Here is a 13,409-nt window from a genome sequence, read left to right on the forward strand (position 1 = left end):
TGCACAGTTACTCAACATCTCTGTGTTTCAGTTTCTAAACAGGGGACAAAAGTAGTACCTACTTCAATGAAATTATTGTAAATATTAAATGGGTTAGTATTTGTGAAGCACTTAAAGCAGTGGTTGGAAAATAGAGAGTTTTATATCTTTTGATCAAATTAACCTGGAAAATGCTGGGCCTGCTGCTCACTCTCCCCATTTTAAGACAATCTCCCTCCTCACTTCCCGCTGTTGTCCAAACCATTTCTCACAGTGTCCCTCTTAGAACTGTGGAAAGCACCCAAGCAGGCTCTTCCTGTGTGCGGCATCACTCCAATGGCTTCCATGAACCAAAGGCTCCTTGTGAGGTGAATCAGGCAGTGGTAGCAAGTGAGCCAGCATAGAGGTTACGCACTCATGCATTACTGTTTGATACCAGCTGTTGAGCTCTGGAGGTTCTTCCTTTCTAACACTTAGTCATTCAGGAAGCTTCCATTGTTCTTTAGCGTCCGACTCTATAAAGTGCAAAGTATCTGGGGTATGGGCCCCCTATTACTAGGACACTTCTCATGGTACATCCAGCCTTGCCACACTGGGCCTAAGCAGATCTGTCTGTGGAATAAGCCAAGCCAGGGAGGGGATTATGTTTGCTCTGTTTGAAGGTTTGAAGCTGTATGTACCCCAGAGAAGATCATGGTCTTAAAGCTAATCCATTCCTATGGGTGTGGACCCATTGTAATAGGACCTTTTGGTGAGTAAGATCTTAAGTTGAGATATGATCCACCTCATTCAGGGGGGTTCTTAATCCTCTTACTGGAGTCCTTTCTAAGGATAAAAGACAGAGAAATCCAGAGAAGCTAAGAAAGAAAACACAGAGAAGCTTAGAGAGAAAAGAAAAGACAGTGAAGCTGAGAGAATAACACAAAGAAGCTCAGAAAGAAAGCCACCAATAGATCAGCCAGAAGCTAAAAGCAATGAAACTTGGGAGAAAAGGACCAGCAAATACCACCATGTCCCTTCCCATGTGACAGAGGAATCCCCAATTGCCAGTAGCTTTTTTTCAGGAAGAAGGTATTGTCTTGTTGCTGCCTTGATTTGGAAATCTTCATGGCCTTGGAACTGTAAACTTGTAATTTAATAAATCTCTATTATAAAAGCTGACCCATTTCTGGTATATTGCATTCATCAGCTTTAGCAAGCTGTTATCTCCCTGCTTATAAGTTGCACTCAATAAATCTAGGTATATAATTGTGTCATGGTGCTGGTGATGTTTGTGTATTTCCGCCTTTTTGTATGAAATTTGTGCCATTATTTATCTTTTTAATGTAAATATATTATTTTCCTAGTTAACTGGCAAATTCCTTCAGGACTACCTGAATTTACTATTTGCAGCCATAAAGGCTGGCACTATACTTATCCTATTACAGACAGTCAGTATACATTTGTTTTTGACTAATGCTGATAAAACCAGCTAGGGTTAAATTAGGTTGCAAGTATCAGAAAAATCCAAAATAATTATGGCCTAATCAAGATAATAATTTATTTTCTCTCACTCACAAAAAGGAGTAACCCAGAATTGATGTGATGATCCCCAGTGCCTGGAGTCTAGGTTTCTTCTCTCTCATTGCATGGCTTCAGATCACAAGGTCATGTCACCATTCAAGAAAACTTCTGGAGATCCAGCCATTATGTCTTCCTCACAGACAGTATAAAAGCAGAAGGGGTGAACCCCATCACTTGAGGAAAATTTCCTGATAGTTGCACACCGTGCCAGTTTGGATATATTATGTACCTCCAAAAGACATGTTTTAATCCAATCTTGTGGAATATTTGGTTTAGGCTGTTTCCATGGAGATGTGACTCACCCAACTGTAGGTAATAATTTTGATTAGATTGTTTCCATGAAGGCATGGCCCTGCCCATTCAGCATGGGTCTTGATTAAGTTTACTGGAGTACTTTATAAAGAGCCACCCAGGCCCAGATACTTGCTCCAGCCAAGAGAGACATTTTGGAGATGACCATTGAAAGTAGAATTTGCTAGCCCAGAGTTTGCATGGGAGAAACTAAGAGAGCACCCCCAGATGCCTAGAGAGGAACATCCTGGGAAAAATCTATTTTGAAGCCAGAACCCCAGAGCAGACACCAGCCATGTGCCCGTGCCTTCCCAGCTAATAGAGGTTTTCCAGACATCATCAGGGTTCTTCAGTGAAGGTAGCCTATTGCTGATGCCTTTATTTGGACACTTCTATGACCTTAGGACTATAACTCTGTAACCAAATAAACCCCCTTTGTAAAAGCCAATCCATTTCTGGTATTTTGCATGACAGCAGCATTAGCAAACCGGAACACACACCAAGCACATTTTGCAAACATTTCATTGGCCAACAGACCACACATGGCTGCAAGGAGGGCTACAGAATGTGCTCTTCATTCTGAGTGGTGGTGAGTCCTGCTAAAATCATAATTTGATGACTAAAGAATGGGGGAATAGTTACTCGGGATGACCAGAAGATCTCTGTCCTAGGTACCATGACTTTTTTGTTCCTGTTTCTAAGTTGTTCTTGCATCCCTTACTTTTTGCTTTTTGCTCACACAAAGGAATCAATTTGATCTCTATTATAAAAATGTAACTAAAGAATCTTAAGCAGTGAGCAGCAAATCCATGTAACTATGGACAATTCTATCTTAAATATACTGATTTGTAGAATTGGCAATATAATACCTAACCTACTTGCCCACCTGTTCTACACAGAGTTTTTGTCAAAAGTCAAAAACATTAATAGTTGCTAATATTTGTCCAAAGTATACTATATACAAGGTACCAGAATGTATCTATTTTAATCCTCACAACAACCCTGTGAAGCGCTGTGTATTAGTGACATATAAAGAGAAGACAATCCAGACAGGAGAGATAAGTAACGTGCCCCAAGCACACAGGTGGTAAGGAACATACCAGGGATTAGAGTCCAGGACATCCTAATTCCAACATCAACTGTGGAACCACTATCCAATACTTTATAAAAATCAACTACTGAAATGCATTGCAAATTACAGCTGCATAGTGCTGCATCTTACATATTTTAATTATCTGGTACGTGTCTATTGTTATTGATAATGTTAACTATTTTCTTAAAAATATAGTGTCATATGGAAAACTGACATGGTAATATGTGCCTTTTGAGACTGAAGGCATAACAGATCATCTCAAACTTTATCACAGTCTTGTTGCTCTTATCAGAACACCCTTTTTTTGAAGATTGTGTCCCTCAGATCACACAGTAGAAGAAAGATGTTTTTCCCTCTCTCCTGGTTCTCTAGCTGTACTCTAGCCTGGTTAGGATGAGCCAGGACATAACTATGACCATTAGTGTGTTTAGAACAGCAGGAGTACAGCAGGAAGCACAACCACCAAATCACTGTAGCTGCTGTCCTCTCAGTGCCTCCTCAGTGCAAACCCTTTTTGAAAATTTCCCCTATATCGCTCTTTGTTGGATGTGGTCATATTAAAAACAAAATAGTTTTACTGATTTTTAAGAAAAGGGGCTTGAGTTTCAAAATAAAGGATTGCAGAATTTTCTTAAATATACTCACATCTCTTCCACAACAATAGAGAAGCAAAATGTAGAAGACAACTTCTGGGGTTTCTGTTGAACTCCAAAGAGTCTGCATTCTTTGAGAACTGCTTTTCAGGCTTCAACTCCATGCTCTGGATCTACTAACAGTGTTTACAGTACATGATATGACCTCACAACCCTGGCCACAGGTAACTGGAGTGGTTGGTGGATGGGGATGGAGGTTCTCCTACCTGAAGCTGGATGAATCAGTTTATTTCTTTCTCAGGAAATTGTAACTGGGGCTGAGAGGCAGTCAGTCATTTTAGGTTCATGGCAGATGGAAGTGATACGAACTTGGGTGCTAGGAAATGACCACTTTCTTTCTACTGTGAGAAGAGATAAAGAAATTTCATCTCTGGAGAAACAAAAGTCAAGCAGACACATGCTGAGAGGACCAAAGATATGAGATGGAGGGGTTGTGTGCCCTGGATTTTCCAATCTTTTTGCTTCCTGGTTCCCTTATTTCTTTCCTCTTGGTTGGCATTGACTTAATTTGATTTCTATTTCTCTCCTGAATTTGTTGACCCTCAACAAATTCAGGAGAGAAATAGAATATTAAGAGAGGCAAAGTGGGAGAAAATCTTCTGGAGCAGTTTGCTAATGCTCAGAAATAAGACGGGAAAACCCAGACCTCCGGAAATATAAAGTGGCCTTGTCGGTCATACTCTTCCCACCCGAACCAGTTTGGAACAGAGAACGGTTTTTTCACTTTGTGAGTCACTCACGACAGTATCTGATCACAAAAATCTCTTCCAGAATGGTGTTCCAAGATCTTGGCCCTGCAACGTATTTGAAACTGATCTGTACCAGACTCCGAGGACTCACAGTGTGATGGAAATAACAGGACTCACTCTGAATGTCTTGGGATGGGGAAATCCCCTAGATGTTATGAAGTTTGTAGCCAAGGATTCCTGGAATATGATGCATGAAGATGATTTTCCTTTTCTTGGCACTCTTCCATAGCCCTTCAGTCACTCTGTGAACTAAATTTCTTCCCATATGTTTTTCATTCATTTATATTTAAGATAAAAATTACTGGCTCTGGGAGTCATTTAATGAGTGGTGATTCTGATGATTCTTTTCATTGTGATCTCAGCTTAGTGATGATGTATATCATCCAAAAAAGTAGAATCATTAGGTGATGACTGTCTAAACTCATCCCTTGGTAACAAAAGACTTGAAGGGGGTTGTTTTTGTTTTTGTTAATATCTTTTTTGTTGCTCTATTTTAAATTCATTTCTTTTGTGTTCAGTTACTGAAAAAATAACATTCTAACTTTAGGAAAAAGACCCATTATTTAATTTTTGGAAAGCATATCTATTTCCATACAAATTCCCGCTTCTGAGAATACCTTAAGAAACAATTTAAATCTTTCAAGGAAATTGTGGTACCTCTTGCCTTAGTTTATATTCTAACAAAAAATGGTTATCTGATTTAGTTTTTGTTATTAAAAATGTTGGAAAACTCTTTAAAAATGATCCCATTTATGCTAAACTGTGTCATTTGATATGATATTACTGCATTTCTTCTTCTGACATTGCCAGTATATATCATATCAACATTAAAAATATAAGCATAAAGCAAACCAAAAAGAACAGCCACTAACAAAGTATTTGAGCCATTCACTCTAATATCTGCCTGCCCATACCCTCTTTTTGATGAAACGTAATTTCCCTCTTGCCTTTTCTGAATCTGCATCTGTCTACTTGATGTCAAAATACAAGTCATTTTGATGAGTCAGTCCAAAATCAGGGAAAACATCCATTTACCAAGTTCTGTAATGAGATACAGCCCTATGTCTTCCTTGATTGGGATTCTATATAAGGAAATTTGCCTGGATAAAATAGAAATGGTTTTGAAGGAACTGCTTTTCATCATTTAAGAAAACAATAAATATTCCCAAGCCTTCACTGAAGCTGTCCTTCATGGATTTTTAGAATTACAAAAGGCATACTTTGCCTCATTTGTCTGTGAAAATATGCATTTTTGAGAGCATGGGAAAACCTATATTATCTGAAGTATAACTTGATAAGTGTTTTTTTTTAATTCTTAACACCATCTCTATTCAACAGAAATTGGTGTCATATACCAAATATTTCACATATAGATGGAGAATTCTTTATAATAGATTGCAGATTACATTTTTTCTTATGACAATTACAAGAGGTAGTCTTGAGTTTTCATTAAGTGCAAAGTATTTTGCATATAATGTCTTATTTAATCTTTTTATAACTCTAAAAGTCCAATTATTAACCCCATTTGACAAATGAGAAAATTAGGTAATAAAGAGTTTAAGTAACTTAGCTATAGTCACATAGTTAGTAAAAGGAACTGAGACTCAAATCCAAGTTTCATCAGATTCCAAAAGCCTAAGCTCATAACTGTCTGAAGGTATACCCATTAAAAATTATTTTTAAAAACCATTAAGGGGAAGAGATGCCAGGATGCCAGGTCTGGCCTGACACTGACAGGTACAGTGGGCTTAAGAAAGGCATTTGCTTCTTCTGTGCAAATCATTTTCTTTCTTTCTATAACACAGGAAAAATAATACCTTCTGTGCCCGAGAGGGTCAAAGGAAATAGTTTCTAAGAAAGTACTTTGAATCTGCTAAGTGCTCTTCATGGGTAAGATAGAACTATTAAGCTCATCTGCATCTAAAATCTTTGACTCTGACAGTGTGTTTGCTGTTTAAGGTCACAGATGAGAACCAATGGACTCTGGGGGTTATGCATTCCTTTTGAATGAAGAGTGATTGGTACTGATTGCTCCAGCTTTTCAAGTCATCTATAGAAATAGAAAATATTGTCATGTTTTATCAGAGGAAACAAGGTACTGATTCAGAGTATTCACATTCTCATCAATTTAAAAACATATAATTACACAATGGATATATCTAAATCTCAGTGTAGAGTGAGAGATAGAATTGCAGAAAGCTGTAGGAAGTGGGGAGTGTAGAGGAAGATATGTATTTGCATCTATTTCGTTCCCAGAAATGATAGTTTCATTTTCTGAAAGAGAAGTGGTAATGATAGTTTATAAAAAAAAAAAAACAGAGCTCTGAGACATCTTGAGGAATATTTTTGTCCAGAATAAAAGTGGTCTCAGGACTGATCAGAAAATCCTAATATTTTGACAACTTTAATGTTTATCAAAGTTCTTCAGATGAGCTAATTTTGGGATTGATATTCACTCTCTTTCACTCTCTGTAAATCTGTGTGTGTGTATGTGTGTCTCTGTGTGTGAATTAGAGAAAAGGCAGTATTACCATTTGCATAGCCACCTCTGAAGGTGCACTTATTATGTACCAGGCAAGAGCTTTCATTTTCACTATCTTATTTAATCCTCCCAACAATGTTGTAGGTGTGTGTTATTGTCAGATGTAAAGCAGAGGCTTGGAAAGGTCAGTGACCACCACTCTTCACCTCCCTTTCACACAATAACCATATTTAAGAATCTACAGTGTGTCTGACATTTTACATACGTTATCTCTACTCACCACAAGACTGCAAGGTAATGAACATTCTTATTATTTTGTGTTGTAGACACTAATTTTCTGAAGAATTGAAGAAATACCAAAAGTCGTACAACTACTAAGTCATACAACTACGAATCCATACCACGCTCATACTGGGCCAACCTCCAAGATCAAATGCACACATCACGTTGCAGATTATGAATGGTGAATACATTCACTATTTGCTGGTAGAAATGAGTTCATTACCATATTAGGACCAATGCCCTCAGCTCCGAGAGGCCACCCGCAGTTCCCTGTCCTGTGGTCTTGTTTACAACATTGCAGTTTGCCTCTTCTAGGCCAGCAGAAGAGTATCTCTTTTCATTGTGCTCAAACAGTCTTATTTTAATGTAATGCAGTCAAGGGAGCGACATACCATCACATTGTCATAAACGTAATCTTACCAAAGGAGTGACATCTCATCACCTTTGTCATATTCTTTTGGATAGAAGCAAGACACAAGTTCCACTGCATTTAAGGGGTGAGTATTATACAAGGGTGTAAGTCATTGGGGGTCACTTTCCAGTATGTCTAAAAAAGCAAGTGACCCAAATAACTCAAACCAATTTAGAATCATATGCTCTAATCATATAATCTAATCTCTATTATTTCCTCTTGTATTATTATGTAAATTATAAATATTTAAGGAAGGATAAGATTCTTTCCAAATATATGTAATCAAAACACTTATTGTAATGTTTTCATTGCCACTCCATTCCCCAAATGTCTGGTTTTTGATAATAATTTTTAAAATAAGTTTTTCTTATTAGTACTTCGCATTAATGTGACAACTTGTTATAATTGATGAGGCAGTATTATAATAATGCTGTTGATATTATTAGCTACAGTCCATAGTTTACATTAGGGTTCACTGGTTGCATTGAATATTCTATGATTTATTAAAATTTTATTCTGGAGACATATATACATTCTAAAATTTTCTCTTTTAACCGCATTCAAATATATAATTCATTGGTGTTAATTACATTCACAAGGGTGAAATTTGCTATGAACGCCATCCATTACCGAAATTTTCCCTCACCCCAAACAGAAATTCTGTACCAACAGAGCACTAACTCCTCATTTCCTATACCCAAGCTGGCACCTGGTAACCTATATTCTAGTTTCTAATTCCATGAATTTCCAAATTCTACTTATTTCATAGAAGTGAGATCATACAATATTTGTCCTGGCTTACTTCACTCAACATGATGTCTTCAAGGTTCATCCATGTTGTAGCATGTATCAGAACTTCCTTCCTTTTCTACAGCTGAATAAAATTCCATTGATCATATACACCATATTAGTGCAATTAGTCCATTAATGTGCAATGAACATTTGGGTTGCTTTTGCCTTTTGGCAATTGTGAAAATGCTGCTTTGAACATCATTGTGAAGATATCTGTTTGAGTCCCTGCTTACAATTCTTTTGGGTAGATACTTAGAAGTAGGATTGCCAGGCAATAAGGTAATTCCATATTTTGCTTACTGAAGAAGGGCCAAAGTGTTTTTCAGAGTGGCTGCAACATTTTATGTTTCAACCAACAATGAACAACAATTGCTATTTCTTCACATCCTCCCCAACACTTGTAATTTTCTTTTTTTAATATTAGCCATTCTAATGAGTATAATGGTGCCTCATTTTTGTTTTGATTTGTTATTTCCTTAATTCTTATGTGATGTTGAGCACCTTTTCATGTGCTGTTTGGCGATCTGTATATCTTCTTTGGAGAAATATTCATTCAAGTTTTTGCCCAGTTTTTAGTTGGGTTGTCTTTTTATTACTGAGTTGTAGGTATTGTGCAAATATTCTGAATATTAACCCTTATCAGATATATGGGTTCCAAATATTTTTTCCCATTATATAGGTTGGTTTTTCACTTTTATGATACAATCCCTTTGATACAAAATTTTTAAAAATTATTGTGGTCCCATTTATCTATATTTTCATTTGTTGCTGGTGCTTTTGGTGCAAAGTCTAAAACACCATTGCCAAATACAAGGTCCTGAAGATGCTTCCCTATGTTCTCTTCTAGGAATTTTATAATTTTGGTTCTTATATTTAGGTGTTTGATCCATTTTCATTTTGAATTAATTTTTGTATATGGTGTGAGTTAAGGGTTCACCTTCATTCTTTTGCATATGAATATCTAGTTTTCCCAGCACCATTTGTTGAAGACTATCATTTCCCCACATAGCAGACTTGATACCCTGTCCAAAATCAAATGGCCATAGATGTGAGGGTTCCTGAATCCTCAGTTTGATTCCATTGGTCTATGTGTCTGCCCTTTTGCCAGTACCATGCTGTTTTTTGTTTAATTTAATTTTATTGAAATTGTTCACATACCATGCAATTATCCAAAGATCCAAAGGACACAATCAATTGCCCATGGTACCATCATACAGCTGTGCATCCATCACCACATTTTTTTTTTAATTTTTAGAACATTTTCAATACTCCAGAAAAGAAATAAAAACAAAAAAAGAAAACTCAAATCCTCCCATAACCCTAACCACCCCTCCTCCATTTTTTACTCATAGTACTGGCATAGTACATTTGCTAGTATTGATGAAACAATGATAAAATACTACTAACTGTAGTACATAGTTTGCAATAGGTATACCTTTTTTCCCTATATACCCCTGTTCTAGTTTGTTAATGCTGCTGGGATGCAAAACACAAGAAATGGATTGGCTTTTATGAAGGGGGTTTATTTGGTTACACAGTTATAGTCTTAAGGCCATAAAGTGTTCAAGGTAACACAATGAACAATTGGGTACCTTCACTGGAGGATGGCCCATGGTGTCTGGAAAACCTCTGCTAGCTGGGAAGGCACGTGGCTGGCATCTGCTCCAGAGTTCTGGTTTCAAAATGGCTTTCTGCCAGGACATTTCTCTCTAGGCTGCAGTACCTAAAAAATGTCACTCTTACTTGCTTTTGGGGCATTTTTCCTCTCTTAGCTTCTCCAGAGCAAAAGTCTGCTATCAAACTGTCTCTCATTTGCAGCTCCTCTTCTCAGCTCCTGTGCATTCTTTCAAGTGTCCCTCTTGGCTGTAGCTCCTCTTCAAAATGTCACTCACAGCTGCACTGAGTTCCTTCTGTTTGTCAGCTCATTTATAAGGCTCCAGTGATTTAACTTAGAACCAACCTTAATGGCTGGGGTAACATCTCCATGTAAATTATCCAATCAGAGTCATCACCCACAGTTGGGTGGGGCACATCTCCACGGAAACACTCAAAAAATTACAATCTAATCAACACTGATACATCTGCCCACACAAGATTACATCAAAGAAAATGGCATTTTGGGGGACATAATACATTGAAACCAGCACAACCCCTCTATTATTAACTTGTAGTTATAGTGTCATACATTTGTTCTAGTTCATGAAAGAGATTTCTAATATTTGTAGTCATGGAGATTGTCCACCACAAGAGTCACTGTTTTATACATTTCCATCTCTTAACCTCCAACTTTCCTTCTGGTGACATACGTGACTGTAAGCATCCCTTTCCACCACATTCACAGACCATTCAGCACTGTTAGTTATTCTCACAATAATGTGCTGCCATCACCTCTGTCCATTTCCAAACACTTAAGTTCAACCTAGTTGAACATTCTGCACATAATAAGCAACGGCTCCCCATTCGTTAACCTAGTTCTATATCCTGTTAACTAACATTTCATGTCTATGAGTTTACATATTATAATTAGTTCATATCAGTGAGAGCATGCAGTATCTGTACTTATGTTTCTAACTTATTTCACTAAATGTAGCACTCTCAAGGTTTCTTCATCAATCTGTTTTTTTAAGACAGTTTCATTCAGCCACCATACTTTCCATCCTAAGTAAACAATCAATGGTTCCCTGTATAGTCATATATTTATGTATTCACCACCATTACTGCTATCTATATAACAACATCTCCATTTCTTCCACAAAGAAGGAGGAAGAGTCAAAGAAAGTAGAGAGACAAAAGAAAAAGGAAAAGAAAAAAAGAAAGAAAAAGCATGACAGCTATAAAGCAACAAAAGGATAGAGTTAACCTAAAGTAGAATAAAAGAGTCAGACAACATCACCAATGCCCAAGAGTCCCAGACCCCTCCCTTATGTCCATCTCTTATAGGCATTTTGCTTTGGTATATTGCCTTTGTTACATTAAATGAAGCATAATACAATGTTTCTGTTAACTACAGTCTCTAGTTTGCTTTGGCTGTTTTTTTTTTCCCCAATACCAACATATTTTTCACCTTGCAAGGTTGACATTCATTTGTTCTCCCTCATGTAAAAACATATTTGTACATTTTACCACAATTGTTGAGCACTCTAGGTTCCACTGAGTTGTACGGTCCTAGTCTTTATCTTTTGTCTTTCCTTCTGGTGTCCCACATGCTCCTAACCTTCCTCTTTCAACCATACTCACAGTCATCTTTATTCATTGTACTTACATTGCTGTGCTACCACCAAGAAATTGTGTCCCAAACCTCTCACTCCTGTCTTTTCCTATCTGTCTGTAGTGCTCCCTTTAGTATTTCCTGTAGGGCAGGGATCTTGCTCATAAAGTCTCTCATTGTCTGTTTGTCAGAGAATATTTTAAAGTCTCCCTCATATTTGAAGGACAGTTTTGCCATTATAGGATTCTTGATTGGCAGTTTTTCTCTTTCAGCATCTTAAATATATCATACCACTTCCTTCTTGCCTCCGTGGTTTCTTCTGAGAAATCCATAGATAGTTTTATTAAGCTTCCTTTGTTATGGATCACTTTTCTTTTGCTGCTTTCAGGATTCTCTGTCTTCAGAGAATGTTTGATAATCTGATTATTAAGTGTAATGACGTAGGTCTATTCATATTTATTCTGTTTGGGGTACACTGCACTTCTTCGATCTGTAATTTTATGTCTTTCATAAGAGATGGGAAATTTTCATTGATTGTTTCCTCTGTTATTGCTTCTGCCCCTTTTCCTTTCTATTCTCCTTCTGGGATACCCATGACATGTACATTCATGCATTTCATGTTGTCATTCAATTCCCTGAAATGTCACTCATATTTTTCCGTTCTTCTCTCTGTCTGTTTTTTTTGTGTGTGTAGAATTCAGGTGTCTTGTTCTCCAGTTCCTGAGTGTTTTCTTCTGTTTCTTGAGATCTGCTGTTACATGTTTCCATTGTGTTTTTCATCTCATTTGTTGTACCTCTCATTTCCATAGATTCTGCCAGTTGTTTTTTTCAAACTTGATTTCTATCTTATGTTTGCCCAGTGTTTTCTTTATAGCCTTCATCTCTTTTGACACATCTTTCCTAAACTCCTTGACTTGGTTTCTGAATTGATTTAGCATTTTTATTTGAAAATCTTTAATAAATTGTTTCCTAAAAGGGAAACAATATCTCATGTGTATCTTGACTGAGGTGTAAGTTTTTTCCTTTGACTGGACCATATCTTCATTTTTCCTAGTGTAGATTGTAGTTTTCTGTTGTTTAGGCATCTGGTTTCCTTGGTTACCCCAGTCAGATTTTCCCAGACCAGAATAGGTTCAGGTCTCAGAATGTGGTTATATTCAGGGTGTACCTTAGAGGAATGACAGACTTTCCTGTGAGGTCTCCAGTCACTGTGCTTTTCCTAACCTGCCCAGCAGGTGTTGCCTTCAGCCTGTTGCTCCCAACTGGTGTAAGATGTGGCCTCTTCAGTTTCTGTTTTGGCTGTTTTCCCCCAGACTCTGGGGTCTGGTTCTGAAGGAAAAGCTGGACTCCATCTCCTTACTCTTTGGGAAGATACACCCCCTAGGAAGTTATCATCTGCATTTAAATTCTCTCTCTGACTCTGCTATCTCCACCCATCTGGTCAGAGCACTTCAAACTGAAAATGGCTATTGCTCTCTTCTCTGAGCCCCTCAGGTTGAGAGACAGAAAAAGGGACAGAAAGCCCCCTTTTAGAACCAGTACATGGCCCCCCAGTTTCACTCATTGGCCAAAAGTAACACCTGGTCTTCTGGGCTGCCCCTCCCAGTACAGATGAGTCTTCTGCTTCTTTAAGGTCAGTTATCACTAAAAGCCTCTGTCTGCTTGTTGGGGGTTTATAGCTTGTATCCAGCAGTCCACATTTGTTAATTAAAATCCCAGTTGGAGCTCAGTTGAGCTATATTCACTTACTCAGAGAGTGCTGCTTTCTATCACAGTGAGGTTTTGCAGCAAATCCTGACATGGGGAGAGGGGGTTTCCAGCATTGTTCTGCAGTTTTTACTTAAAGATTTCATGCTGCCATCTCAGGCATTCCTCCCAATCCAGGTTGGTATATGATGTGTGGAC

Source organism: Choloepus didactylus, chromosome 2 (genome assembly GCF_015220235.1).
Source record: "Choloepus didactylus isolate mChoDid1 chromosome 2, mChoDid1.pri, whole genome shotgun sequence".
NCBI classification, from domain to species: Eukaryota; Metazoa; Chordata; class Mammalia; order Pilosa; family Megalonychidae; genus Choloepus; species Choloepus didactylus.